This window comes from Triticum aestivum, chromosome 2A (assembly GCF_018294505.1).
Source record: "Triticum aestivum cultivar Chinese Spring chromosome 2A, IWGSC CS RefSeq v2.1, whole genome shotgun sequence".
Classification (NCBI taxonomy): Eukaryota; Viridiplantae; Streptophyta; class Magnoliopsida; order Poales; family Poaceae; genus Triticum; species Triticum aestivum.
The window spans coordinates 12,232,593-12,246,431 of NC_057797.1; the positions used below are offsets into that span (position 1 = coordinate 12,232,593).

Here is a 13,839-nt window from a genome sequence, read left to right on the forward strand (position 1 = left end):
TGATATCATGATGTCGACGGTCAATGCATTGTTTGTTTATTTTTGCTTTTGGACAAAATAGACCGCAGATTGCCACAAAGTTTGAAGTCAGGTCCGCATCCACATCTGAAAAAGAAAAACGAAACCAAGAGCCATGACAACTTCAAGAGTGAGACCTTTCGGATTCTACAGTGCGTCAAGTAATTTTAGAGACGGTGACAAGTCAAACATGCATTTTTTGGAAGTAAGGAGTATTTCTGTGGGGCCCAACTTTCAGCGCCTGCTCTCAGCGGTAAGAACCGATCCCCAATCTAGTTCTTTCGTTCTCAGGAAGACGTGTTTCTTCCTCCAACCAAGAGGCGCTCTACTGCTCTTGCTTGAGGCTGCAGCCATGTGCTCTGCGGAGCCTGTGGGCGGCCGATGGCAGTCGTTGTAGCAGTGCTCCTGCTACGACGTAGTGTTGCCTGTGAGACTCCATGGCTGGCTGTGGTCCGTGCGGGGCAGCGCCGCTGCGGGCTTCCTCCGGCCTCCGTCGCCGTCGGCAGTCACCGCTTCAGTCCGCCAGCCGAGAGGCTAGAAGGGGAAGCCACCCAATGTCCAATCCATCCAGTACTGCATCCATCTACAAATTACCAAGGTAAATTTCCTCTGTCTTTTAAACAAATCCGAAGCTTTTTTGATAAATTTCCACTGCTAGAAGCCACTGATCTGCCACGGATTGATTGCTACTTTGTTGATTTGTTCTTGTATAAATTGTAATTGTTTGTACAATTGTCCATCAGTTCATACCACTGATTGCTACATTGTTTGTCCATTCAGTCCATGCCACATTGCAACTGCCACTTATTTCTACTTTGTTTGTGTGATGTAAGATGAAGAAGTATGTTGGCATATTTGAATTGTGGGACATATCTTCAAACTAAGGCAAGGAAAACAATTTCTACGTCCACATTTGTAAAAAGTTGAGATTGATTACATTACAGAGCAAAAAGTTGAGGCCCAAACCATGACAAGGGGCGGCCAGGATGTAAACGAATACAAGGATAGATGCCCAGTGCTGCTCCCAAACCGTGGCTTTAGTGCAACAAAGCTATTGTTGGAAAGTTAATGTTTAGAGCCGTTAGCCGTCAGATGTAGGATCCACATTCCTAGTGAGACTGCCTCGCGACACGAAACAGCAAGTAGTCACCTAGTCGGCGCTGTAACAGAGCGAGCTGCAGCTTTCATTCTTTGGAGTTAACTGTTGATTTCATCAGGTTTTTCAGGTTCAGATCCTGACAAAAGCTCTGCACTTGCCACGGCTGCTACTCAAGTTTGTAGTGCCATCCACCTCCTCATAAAGCAGGTGCCGCATGATCTAATAAAGCATTGGTTGATTGGATACAACCTTAAATATTACACACATATATAATATTGTTGGTTGGTCCTTGCATGGTCTCAATAATAGCAAATGCTCATGGCAATCATGATTTCGGTATTTGAATCTGAACTGGTTTCAGTTTATGTATTTTCACACAAAAAAGTAATCATTCCGGGAAGCTTACCCAGGATCTTGCTGTGTATGTAGCACTTCCTTTAATCTAATTGAAACTTGGAAATGCAAATGTGGTCTCTAATCTGCAAGTTTAGCCCAGCACATTGGTAGTTTCAGCCTAGCAACTTGTCAATACATTTTCGTGGCATCCATCCAGGCAGGCATGCACATGTACACCTTTTTTTGTGATATTCTTTCGAGAGAAAAAACAAACAAAGGAAAGCTCTGCACTAGGCATACCTGCTACACTCCACTTTGTAGTGCCATCCACCTCGTACGGCATGCATTTTATGATCTAGAATTGAAGTATGAGCTGATTGGATAGGACCTTAAATATTAGACTTATGGTATTGTTGGTTGGTACTTGCATCGCATGGTCTCAATAACAAACAAATGTTTATGACAAGGCCTAATGACAATCATGATTACTAATTATATCCAAACCATAGCCGCCCCAGAGTGGATAATTATATTTCCATGCATACGTAGTGTTTTTTTGAAAGGCACGCATACTTAGTGTTGGTTGGGCCCTTCTGTTGGAAGCAGAAATGGCCAACAGGAACTGGATTGAGAAAAAAAAACTGGAGAAGGGCAAGGTTCTTCATTGAGAATTAATTTCTGATGGCAGATTCCTAATTTTTATTGGTTTTTGCTGGTGTGAATTCTGAGTATTTGGTGGTGAAAACTCTGAAACTAGAGGTATGAGATTCTGGAGATACTATAATACACTACGGTAGCGCTAACTAGACTCTTGGCCCCCTCCCCCTTCCTCCCCCGCGGCGTCGCCTCCTCGGCGGCGCAGCCCTCGGATGGCTCCGGTGCCCGCTCCCCTCGATGCCCCGCCTGCTTCTGCCTCCTACTTGGAGGCCCTGCTCGCACCAGGGGGGCCGGCTTCGCATTCATTGCCGGCATGCCCGGCTGTGCAATCAAGACGGAGTCTGGATGGGGGAGATCCAGTGGATAGCACGGCGGGTGAAAGGCTGCGCTCCATCATTGTAGCCCCAACCCGCGTGCCTGCTGCTGCGGCCTCCGCCTCGCCCATTGATGGCCGCATTGATGGGGATGGATGGAAGATGGTGGGGAGGGGTAGGCGGCCGCCTTATTATCAGCGCCCTCCTCCGCGCCGCAAGACAAAGCAGACCCACCTCAAGGCGCTCCTGCTGAAAAAAGCTTGGGGGAAGTGTTTCAAGTGTCTTGAGCCGGACCACAGAATCGCAGAGTGTAGAAATCGGGCGAGGAGCTTGATCTGTGGTGAGGTCGGGCACAGAGCGAAGTGGTGTGGTGCGCGGAATCCAGTGCGTGGAGGCGAGGAAGGAGTGGAGCCGAGGGTTGTTCTGCCACCGCGCCCCCCCCCCCACCGAGATCTGCGGTCCACGCTGCGATGGAGGCACCGGCGGCTGACCCTGAGGCGTGGCCTGGCCTGGCGGAGGCGGAGAGGAGGCTTTCAAGGTGCGCCGTGGTCGCTGTGGTGGTCGGCTCTCCACTCCCGTTCGAGCTCGTCGACGTCAAGAGGGCGCTCGCTCTGCGGTTCCGCATCAGCGAGGCGGCGGTCAAGGTCTCACTGAGGGCCTTGGGAGAGCTCTTGCTTGTCTTTGATGATGCGGCAGTCCGGGACAAGGTGGTTGGCGGCCGGGGATCGCTGGTGCTCGGGCGTGTCACATTCATGGTGGCGCCGTGGTCGCGATTCCGGCGTGCCTCCCCGGCAAAGCTGCTTTACAAGGTGTGAGTCTGTCTGGAGGGTGTGCCGGAACATGCGTGGGACGTGGACTCCGTGACGCCGCTGTTTGATCCCTCTATGCTCATCGACGGGATTGATGACGAGGTGCGGAGTGAAGAGGAGACCGGATGCCTGCGCCTCTGGGTGTGGATGGACTCAGTGGAGAAGCTGAAGACAAGGGGGATCCTGCAGCTGGAGGAGCCACGGGAGGCGGGGTCACCCGGCGCGCACTACCCGGAGCTCAATATCATGGAAGAAGCAGCGCCAAGGTGGGGAAAGGTTGGCATGCTAGGCCACCCTGTTCTCATCCACCTCGATCACGTGGTGGACTTCTCCTGTCCGCCGGCCTCTAGCCCGGACAGCGGGATGAGTATCGACAGCGGGATCAGCGGGCTGCCGTCGGACGACGGGACGGTGCCGGAGTGGCCGGGCAGATGGGGATACCGATGGTTCCTTAGCTACGAGGATGGAGATTTCCTGCCGCCACCCCCGCGGCAACCGGCTCGCTCTCGCTTGAGGTTCCCTGACGCGGGCGGCGATGGTGGTGGCGGGCGAAGGAGGACATACGGCTCTAGGGAAGGCTTTCTTCAAGCTAGCACGGGCTTGAGGCATGCTGGGGCAGATCGACAGCACCAGGAGGGAAGAAGTCGGGGGGCTGGCCATGACGGCGGTGGTCGGAGGCATTCCGGCCGTCCGGCGGGAGGTGACCCGCCGCTCATTGATACGGCTGCGGTGGACGTGGGCTTGCCAGGGGTGGACCCATTCTTCAGGTCTGTTGACGCCCCCATGCTCTTTGATCAGCGGCATGGCGATGCGGAAAACGCAGACCAGGAAGGGAAGGGAGCGGGTAACAGGAGGAGATGGTGGCAGACGAGGATAGCCCTGCCCGTGAAAGTCTGACCTCCCTGTGCGTAGCTGCGCCGAGCCGGCTGCATGAGCTGGGGCAGCAACATAATGGAGAGACAGGGCAAGAAGAGGAAGGAGGGAGGACGAGCATCGGGGAAGCGGGCGACGTGCATGGCCATTTGCATGCAAGTGTGCCCATTGGCGTTGCCGATCTGCCACCGATGGACCAGAGGGCGGAGCGCGTGGGGGCCCCCACCAAAAATGCTAGACCTACGTAACCGGGTACGTAAAGCTACATTCCTTCCTTCCAACTCAACTAAACATCCCTCCTGAGTTTCACGGGTGGGCCTGGGCCAATTTTCCCTTCCAACCAAAACAGGCCAGGTCAGCTTTTACGTAGGTTACGTACAAATCCTTACGTAGGTGTAGCAAAGCTCGGCCCCCACGCACAATAATCCTACATCTACGTAATGATCTACTTAACCTTACGTAACCTTCTTTAATCAAATTCTCTCTCGCCCCCCTGATTTCGCGGGGTGGGGCCCGGGTCGTTCTTCATCCAATCGTGTCTTGCCAGACCAGCTTTCACGTAAGATTACGTTTGCCTTTTACGTAGATGTAGCAAAGCCCCCCCACGCATGTGCCGGCACCCGCTCGGCAAGATGGGATTGCGGCGACTGCGGAGGTGGAGATATTTGGGCCGCACTCGCCGCGCACGAGCCCGGATGGAGAGGGCCTGGCCCTTTTCGAGGGGGGGATAGACCGTGGGCGTGGGGAGGAGCGAGGCCCACCATAGCCCGGGGCCTTGGCCTTGGGCGGTCAACCTGATGCGACCCAGGATGTGGTGCGGGGCGAGCCAGGGGACGGACCGGCAGATCCACTTCTCTCGTTCCTCATAAGCTGCTCCCCCATCCCCCTCGGCGGCGGCCCTGCTGGCAACTCCAGCGGCCGCTTGCGAGCTGGAAGGGCGGCCGGTAGTGAAGCCCTCCAAGAGAAGTAGCGGCCGGCTGGCGGCTAAACCAACCGCGGGGTGGTCTACTATGGACAAGGTCCAGATGGTGCTGCTGAAGAAGAGTGACATCTGGGCGGGGGACGCGCCGCAGGCGACAGCGTCGAAGGCTGAGCTCCAGAGGTACAGGGAGATGTACAAGAAACCACTGCCTGGGAAATTTATCGCCGCGGTTGAAGCCCTGCTCGACGCTTCTAGCGGCCAGAAAGGGGCGTGCAAGTCAGGGCCGGTTGTCTGTACCTGAATGTTGTCTGTCAGTGTTCTGCTCATCGCGTGCCCTGGTTAGTTCCCTATGTTAGAGCTGCTAATGTGCTTGGCTGTTAGGTGTTGGGAGGGGTGTTGGAGTCAAAGATCTGTTTCCTTTGGGATGACTAGTCATCGATTGTACTCTGTGCGTTGGATTGCTTGTTCTGTAACCGAGTTGGCCCAGTTTGTTTTATGGATTGTTCTTTCTTGAATTGGAATGTGAGGGGCTTAAACAACCCAGCGAAGAGGAGGGCGATTCAGATTTTTGCTGCTGAGCTTAAGTGCAGTGTTGTCTGTCTTCAAGAGACGAAGATCAGTGACATGGCTCGAAGCATTGTGGTGGACACACTGGGGCCGCGCTTCGCCGATAACTTCATCTCACTACCGGCTGTTGGCTCGAGGGGGGGGGGTATTCTCATTGCTTGCTCCGACGACTACGAGATTGTGGCAGAGCCCCTGGCGGCCGGTGAATTCTCGATCTCTGGGACAATTAGGAGAAGGGTTGATGGAGTTTGCTGGTCGATTACGGGCGTTTATGGGCCACAATTGGAGGCGGACAAGGTTCGATTCATTGACGAGCTGAAGAGTATCAAGCATCATATGCTGCCGCAATGGATGATGATGGGAGACTTGAATATGATCACCCAAGCAAGTGACAAAAGCAACAACAACATCAACAGGCGGATGATGGGCAGGTTTAGAGCAACCATTGATGACTTGGAATTGATTGAGTTTCTGCTGTTTGGGAGAAGATTTATTTGGTCCAGCGAGCGCGAGAATGTAACCCTCACCAAGATCGATCGGGTCATGGTGTCTGGCGAGTGGGAAGCGGCGTTTCCCCACTATCAACTGTCTCCTGCATCAACAAATATATCCGACCACTGCCCGCTTGTGCTCAAACGAATGGATGCAACCCCTCATATTCCGTTTTGAGAACCACTGGCTAAATTGCCCAGACTTTGAGGACATTGTGGCCCAGGCATGGAGAAAAGAGGTCAAGTCCAGATACCCAATCAGGGTACTGCACACCAAAATGTCAAGGACAGCAAAGGCTCTCAGAATTTGGAACAAGCACAAGAGGAGATGGGTCGTATTCATGTCCGGGTTAGCTAACGAGGTCATCTTCCAACTTGATCTGGCGCAAGAGGAGAGGGCTCTTTCCGATGAGGAGAGACACCTGAGAGGTCTGCTCAAAGCTAAGCTGTTGGGTATTGCGGCGGTTGACAGGGCAAGGTGGCGGCAAAAATCCAGAATTACTGAGATAAAAGAGGGGGACGCAAGTACCCGATTTTTCCACCTAAGAGCGAGCGGCCGCCGGTGGAAGAATCACATTCCGGTCCTACTGGGAAGAGATGGGCCGGTTTCCGATCATGTTGGGAAGGCTGACATCCTCAGAGATCGATTCAAAAATCTGATGGGTACGCCTTTTGTGCGATCTGCAACACTGAATTGGGAGGAGCTAGGGATGCCGCGAGGACAACTAGAGCACCTGGACGGGGCGTTCACGGAGACTGAGCTTTTAGCGGCGATCAAAGAAATGCATGGTGAGAAAGCACCGGGGGCTGATGGATTCACTGGGGCTTTCTTCAAGTGATGTTGGACGATCATAAAAACGGATCTCTTGGCCGCTGTTACCTGTGTTCACAATCTGCGCGGAAGGAATTGGGATCTGCTTAATACTGCGAATGTTGTTTTGATTCCTAAGCGTGCCGACACGCAGGATCCAGGAGATTTTAGGCCAATAAGCCTAATGCACAGTGTTCCGAAGCTGGTCAGCAAGATGCTCGCTTCCCGGCTGGCTCCAGAAATCCCAACCTGATCACGCATAATCAGAGTGCCTTCATTCAAGGACGGTCCATCCAAGACAATTTTCTATACGTCAAGAATGTGATCAAAGCGGCTCACTTGGCGAAATCCCCTCTGGTCTTCCTAAAGCTCGATATAGCCAAGGCTTTCGATTCCGTGTCATGGGGATATCTATTTGAAGTCATGGAGGCCATGGGATTTGGGCAAAGATGGAGGGACATGATTGCTCTGATCTTGGCATCCTCCTCCTCCAGAATTCTGTTGAATGGAACGCCCGCTCACCATTTACCCACATGCGTGGCTTGAGGCAGGGAGACCCACTGTCCCCCCTGTTGTTTATCATTGCTATGGAACCACTGCAGAGACTGCTTGATATGGCCACCGAGAAAAATATTTTGAAGCCTTTGCGAACGCGAGTTGCCAGATTCCGGGCGAGTTTCTATGCCGATGATGCTGCGCTCTTCATCAACCCGGCGCGAGAAGAGATTACTGCTGTCCATGCCATTCTGGAAATGTTTGGGAATGCCTCTGGACTCAAAACAAACATGGCAAAATCAGTGGCGTACCCTGTTGCTTTCCAGGACAGGGCTTTGCAACAGTTGTTGATTGATGCTGGGATTGTGCAAGGCTCTCTTCCCTGCCAACACTTGGGATTGCCCCTTGGGATTCGAAAACCAAAGAGAGTTGAGATTCAACCGCTGATTGATAAAATGGCCGGAAAAATTTCTTTGAGAAAAGGCAGAATGCTTAATAGGAGAGGAAGATTAGTGTACATCAATTCGGTGGTCACGGCAACGACAGCTTACTTCTTGATAGCCTTTGCCCCGGATAAGTGGTTTATTAAGAAGGTGGATAAGTTGAGAAGAAACTTTCTTTGGGAGGCTGCAGATGCAAACATTGGAGGGAAAAGCCTTGTCAACTGGAATCAAGTTTGCTCCCCGATAAGATGTGGTGGATTAGGGGTCAAAAACATTGACTGCTTCAGCCGTGCTCTCCGTCTAAGGTGGGAATGGTTTCGATGGGAAGATGAGGATAGGCCATGGAAGGGATCGACGACGCCTTGCGATGAGATGGATAAGCAGCTGTTTACGAGCTGCACGTCGATTCGGCTTGGAAACGGCAACATTGCGGCGTTCTGGAGGGACCGATGGTTAAACGGGGAGGCCCCATGTCTTATGTATCCTGAGCTATACCAACTTGCCAGATTCAAGAAGATGTCGGTTAGAGAGGCGCTCAACAATGGAAGATGGATGCTTGGGTTACAGAGAATGACAACAGATGGGCAGCTCAATCAATTCGTTCGACTCTGGGAGGAACTTCAGTTGATCCAGCTCACGGACAGCAAAGACAAGATCCTCTAGAACCTGACCGCTAATCGAAAATACTCTGCCGTCTCTGCTTATGATGCCCACTTTGTTGCAAGGATCAACAAGCCTGGGCTGGCCCAAGTGTGGAGGGGCAAGATGGAAGGAAAAGTTAAATTCTACTTATGGTTGTTGCTGCAAAACAGAAATTGGACGGCGGATCGTCTGCAAGCGAGGGGATTGCCGCACAATGACCTATGTTGCTTTTGTGATCAAGAAAAGGAGACGGCCGAACACATCGCCCTGGCCTGCTGCTTTGTGAAAGAGGTTTGGCTCCAGTTCCAGCAAGCTGATGACAGGATGGGCATGCTGGCCTCCTCGGCAACATCCATTGGAGAGTGGTGGTCTCGGCTATGCACATGCGATGGAACCAAGGACAGAAACAGAGATGCAATCACACTTGCTGCTTACATAGTGTGGAACCTGTGGAAAGAAAGAAACTGTAGGGTATTTGAGCAGAAGGAGATGGCGCTGACTGCACTTGCTGGACTGATAAGAGAAGATGTCAAGATTTTCTACGAGGCCAACAAAGAGGCGGGCGCTGGGGACACATAAAAACCCATGGCGTCTTCTCTTATTCTTTTTCTTTCTCTCTCTCTTGCCAATACTCTCTAACGAAAGACCGGACTCTTGGTCCGGATTTGTCCGAACCGTGTAAAACCTCTATTCTTCTTTAATGCAAAAGCAGAGCTCCTGCTGTTCACGTCAAAATAATACACTACAGTTGTTTCTCTTTGGAGGGAAATCGGAATGGTTTATACAGATGAGATTATATTTCCCATGAGACATAGACTCCGATGCAAACCAAGGTGTGCTCTTGCTATACTTCTTAACCAAGTGCTGTTGGACCTATCTTCGCTACTGAGTACTCCCTCCATTCCAAAATAGATGACTCAATTTCGTACTAACTTTGTACTAAAGTTAGTATAAAGTTGAGTCATCTATTTTGGAACAGAGGAAGTAGGTAGCAATAATGAGTGGCTGGTGCATGTCTTAATAATTAAGCCACTGTGACATTACTTTTAATTAAGTATGGTTGGAGGCTCAAAAGTAGTTGTTTTCTTCTATGCGCATTGCTTGCTTCTTCTTTTTTATGTAATAAAGAAAAAAGGGTACATACTGTTCCACTTTCGAATTCTGGTATTTAAGTTCCAGCCAAGCACTGCCCTAAGTGCCGCCATCTCTCTATGCTGCTACTTCCTGCTTGGACTTCGGTAGAGCAACTCTGGTGCTGCTGTTACAGGTTTTTCCACTGTCACATTTCACTGCACTTGTATATGTGCATTTCGATATCGATTGTCTATGCCAGTTATTTTGGCCTGTCTAACGAGCATACATTTTAGTACTGGTAGTAAAAACACTGGTAAATTCATTAGTTCCCACCGATTTTCTTCACGTGTTCAGGGCCTCTCAACAGGAATCAATCCTCAATTCCCTGTTAGTTGCTCCTGCTCCAGGATTCACCCTCGTTGCCTTCTTGCCGTGGCTTGGACTGAGCAGGCTGTTAACAACCTCCTAGGGCATCACATGCTCTGGGAGTATAGTATTGTTGGTTGATTGAATGCAGCCTGTGCACTGCATGGTCTCAACCATAAAAAAAACTCATGAGAAATAATGGAGGCACATGCTTGAGACTGTATTTATCCACCTAATTCGTCTTTTCCTTCCTAATTTAGTATTGACAAGCTAAACAAATGATTAGTTGGCTTGACAGACGCATCCAGCGCGCACGTTCACATGTGAATCCTCACTATTTTCAGTGTTCTTAATTTCTTGATTCTTTGGTACTCCTTGTTGCCTAGCTCTGCATTGGTCTTGACTTGGCACTTGACGCACTGTTTTGACCTTTTTTGTAAACTTTAGCGCGATCTGACCACGATCTGAAATTTTTTCGTCATCTGACCCTTTTCCTACCGACATCGTCCTTCGCGGTAGGGTAACACAGCCTACCACCGAGGGCTATGGCGGTAGGATTTGATTGCGCCGTCACGGCCGTTTGAGGTTGAAAATACCCTATCGCCATAGTCCTTGGCGGTAGGGGCTGGAATGTATATATTGGCTAGCGCATGTAGGTTTACCAGGTTGGTGTTGGGTTCGAGCCTTCCTTAGGTCATTTTTTTTGTGTGCAATAAACAATAAATAATTTGTACAATCAATATTAGGATATGAATTGTTGATAAAAATATAGTTTTACTTATCTGTAAATGTTTTATAAAATCCTCGCAAAGATATAAACGAATATGATGTGATAAAAAAATTGTCCAATTAATGTTAAGGCATGGGTTATTTATATAAATATTTTTTTTGAAACTGCTCAATCCATCTTAAACTGCTCAACACTTTTGGAATCAGTCGTACTTCTAATTTGCAGTTTGTATATGTTCTTTTGAAACTTGTGTTCTGACATTGGAACCCAAGAAAGGATGAAATACGGCTCTATGACCATTTATTTATCCTCTTCCATATCGACAAATAATTTGCTTATCCAGTGGTTGTACTACTTCCTGCTATTTTTCTTAGTTAGTTTAAAGTTCGAAAGACCATTGCACACCATGATTTGTAACAGTGTTTGGATGATAATACTGAGAACGAACTTACATCGTATTTGATCTTATTGGAGAGGTCATTTTTGTATCGCAAAATTTATAACATAGTAGCAACTAAACCATCGTCTGTGGTCATTCAACTAGTTAAATTAAAGGTCGGATCTTTCTGATTATTGTGGGAATTTCTAGATAATTTCTATATTTTTAAGCATGCAGGACGAGAGCAATGGCTGGAGGGCCTATAGACTTCTGGAATGCGTGGGCGGTTCAGAGCCTGGTGCTGACGAGCCTAACTCTGCAGGTTGCCCTCGTCCTGTTAGCGGGGATCCGGCGGCGTGGCACATCCTGGCGTACGTTCAGGTTCATGCTCTGGATGGCGTACCAGCTCGCCGACGCCACCGCGATATATGCTCTCGGCCACCTCTCATTCGACGGTGCCACACCCCGCGAGCATCGCCTGGTTGCGTTCTGGGCGCCGTTTCTCTTGCTGCACCTTGGCGGCCCGGACAACATCACCGCCTACTCGCTCGAAGACAACACATTGTGGCTGCGACACCTACTTAATCTTGGTTTGCAGGTGCTGGGAGCTTCCTACGTCCTCTACAAGCATTACATCGGCACTCAAGACATGCTCCTTCTCGCCGCCATCTTGATGTTCGTCGTCGGTGTTGTCAAGTATGGCGAGAGGACGTGGGCGCTCAAGTGCGGCAACATGGACAGCATCCGGGGCTCCCTCAAGAAGAAACCACCTCCCAGATGTCAACTTTTTTACCTTGAGTATGAGCTCCCGCAAGGTGGATCCAAGGGCAGTGTCGATGAAGAAGAATTCCTCATGCGGCATGCTCATTCCCTGTTTCAGTTCTGCAAGCGCGCAATAGTTGAATCGTCAGAGGACAGGGACCCGGCCAACCCTGAAATCAAAGTTCTTGACCACCTCACACATGAACAGTGGTATGTGGTGATGGAGTTGGAGCTGTCACTGCTCTACGACATCCTGTACACAAAGGCAGGCGTGGTGCACACCTCATTTGGTTACTGTGTCTGTATTGCCTCACCAGCCGCTGCTGCAGCAGCGCTGTTGTTCTTCCAGTTCAGTGGCAAAGATGGTAACAGCAGAGTAGATGTTGCTATCACCTACATCTTACTGGGTGGTGCGTTACTCCTGGAGATAAGATCCCTGCTGAGTGCACTTGGGTCTAGTTGGACACTCCCCTTCCTGTGTGCCACAAGATGGAATTTCCTGAAACATGCATTTCTCTGCAGGGGGAGATGGGATCGGCTTCGCCGTTGGATAGTATCTCTTTACCGGCTCATAAAGGTCATGAGAGTTAGTGGGTGCTTGAGGCCGGCAAGGAGGTGGTCAGGTACTGTGGGGCAATATAACATGTTGCATTTGTGCAGCCGTCCCAGCAAAAGGAACAGTCCTCTGCCCGGTAGATTTGCCATGATGCTGGGATTCGAGGAGTGGTGGAACAGGGAGCATCACTCAAAGACCGCCAGGATTTCAGAGTACCTGAAGGAGGAATTGAGGCTTTACATTCATGAATTAGTCAGGGAGGGCCACGTGAGCACCCAAGGCATTGTCAGGAAAAAATGGGGTGAGTATGCAATCCAGTGGAAATGTAGGAAGCTGTACAAAAAGCTCACAGGCGACCTGCTAGGCGTTGAGTTCCAAGAGGGCATCATTATCTGGCACATCGCCACCGACCTCTACCTCCTCGACGACAAGCACACTGGGATGGAAATCATGGAAGGCCAAGCAATGTATGAGTCCCTACATGTTACCAGGCCTTGCCCAGAGCAGATTGTACCGGCGGACCTGTGAGAATCTAGTCAAAATATGGGGCCAAGAAGGCCAAACGCACCCAGCCCCCAGCTGGCGCGACATGTTCCGCCTTCGTGATGGCCCCAATTCCCGCTCTAGTCTCCAACGGAGAAAGAAGCTCGCCGACATGGTACAAGAAAAGAAACCAAAAGCCGGCCCTGAAACCCCCCGTCTCAGTTACGCAATCGACGTAGCCAAAGAACTGGCCAGTAACGACGAGAACGTAGACCGTGAGTGCAACTCATTGCAGGTGCTCCTCTTCGTGTGGATGGATTTCCTGGTCCACGCGGCAAACAGGTGTAGCAGGGAGTCCCATGCCAAGAAGCTTAGCAGTGGAGGTGAGTTCACAACCGTCCTCTGGCTTCTCATCGAGCACCTCCACCAACTAGTCGAACCTAAACCAGCGGAGGACGACGATGAAATTAAGGGCACCCAGCGCGCACCCGTGGACAAATAGTTGTAAGAATGTAATGTGTCCCTGGACAAAAAAAGGGTTTCCTCTTAATCAAATAGCTCACAGGCTATATATTATGTACTGTATAGGAGTTAGGACGTCTTGCACACGGCGACCCCTGATGCGTGCTATCTCGCCATTCATTTTAACTGTTGGGATCCGTGCCTTTGTATTCTATTTTTTTGCAAAGAACCTCATACGAGGGCAGGGGATTCCTGCATTTCAGTAGGAAGAATAGAGATGATCTAGTTCATAAGGACAACCGGATCCAAAGAACCTAACATTACCCGATTAATTAGGAAAAACCGAGTGAGCACCCAAGAACAAACACAAAAAAAGAAAAGGACACTAGAGCTTGGAGGTAGGGACTAGGACACCCACACACGATCTCAATGAACGCTGTCTGAGCCAGACACAAGAGCGCCAAGGCCCAAAGCGATTAGGTTTTTTTTCCAAATGTTCACCGGGGGGAAAAGGCTCCCCACCTGAATATATTTCAACATGGCCATAATG

The 13,839-nt window shown here is 50.3% G+C and overlaps 1 pseudogene; it reads left to right on the forward strand.

The window, feature by feature from the left end:
- The first annotated feature begins 11,273 nt into the window (after positions 1 to 11,273).
- LOC123184252 (uncharacterized) lies at positions 11,274 to 13,386 on the forward strand (annotated as a pseudogene).
- The last annotated feature ends 453 nt before the right edge of the window (positions 13,387 to 13,839 follow it).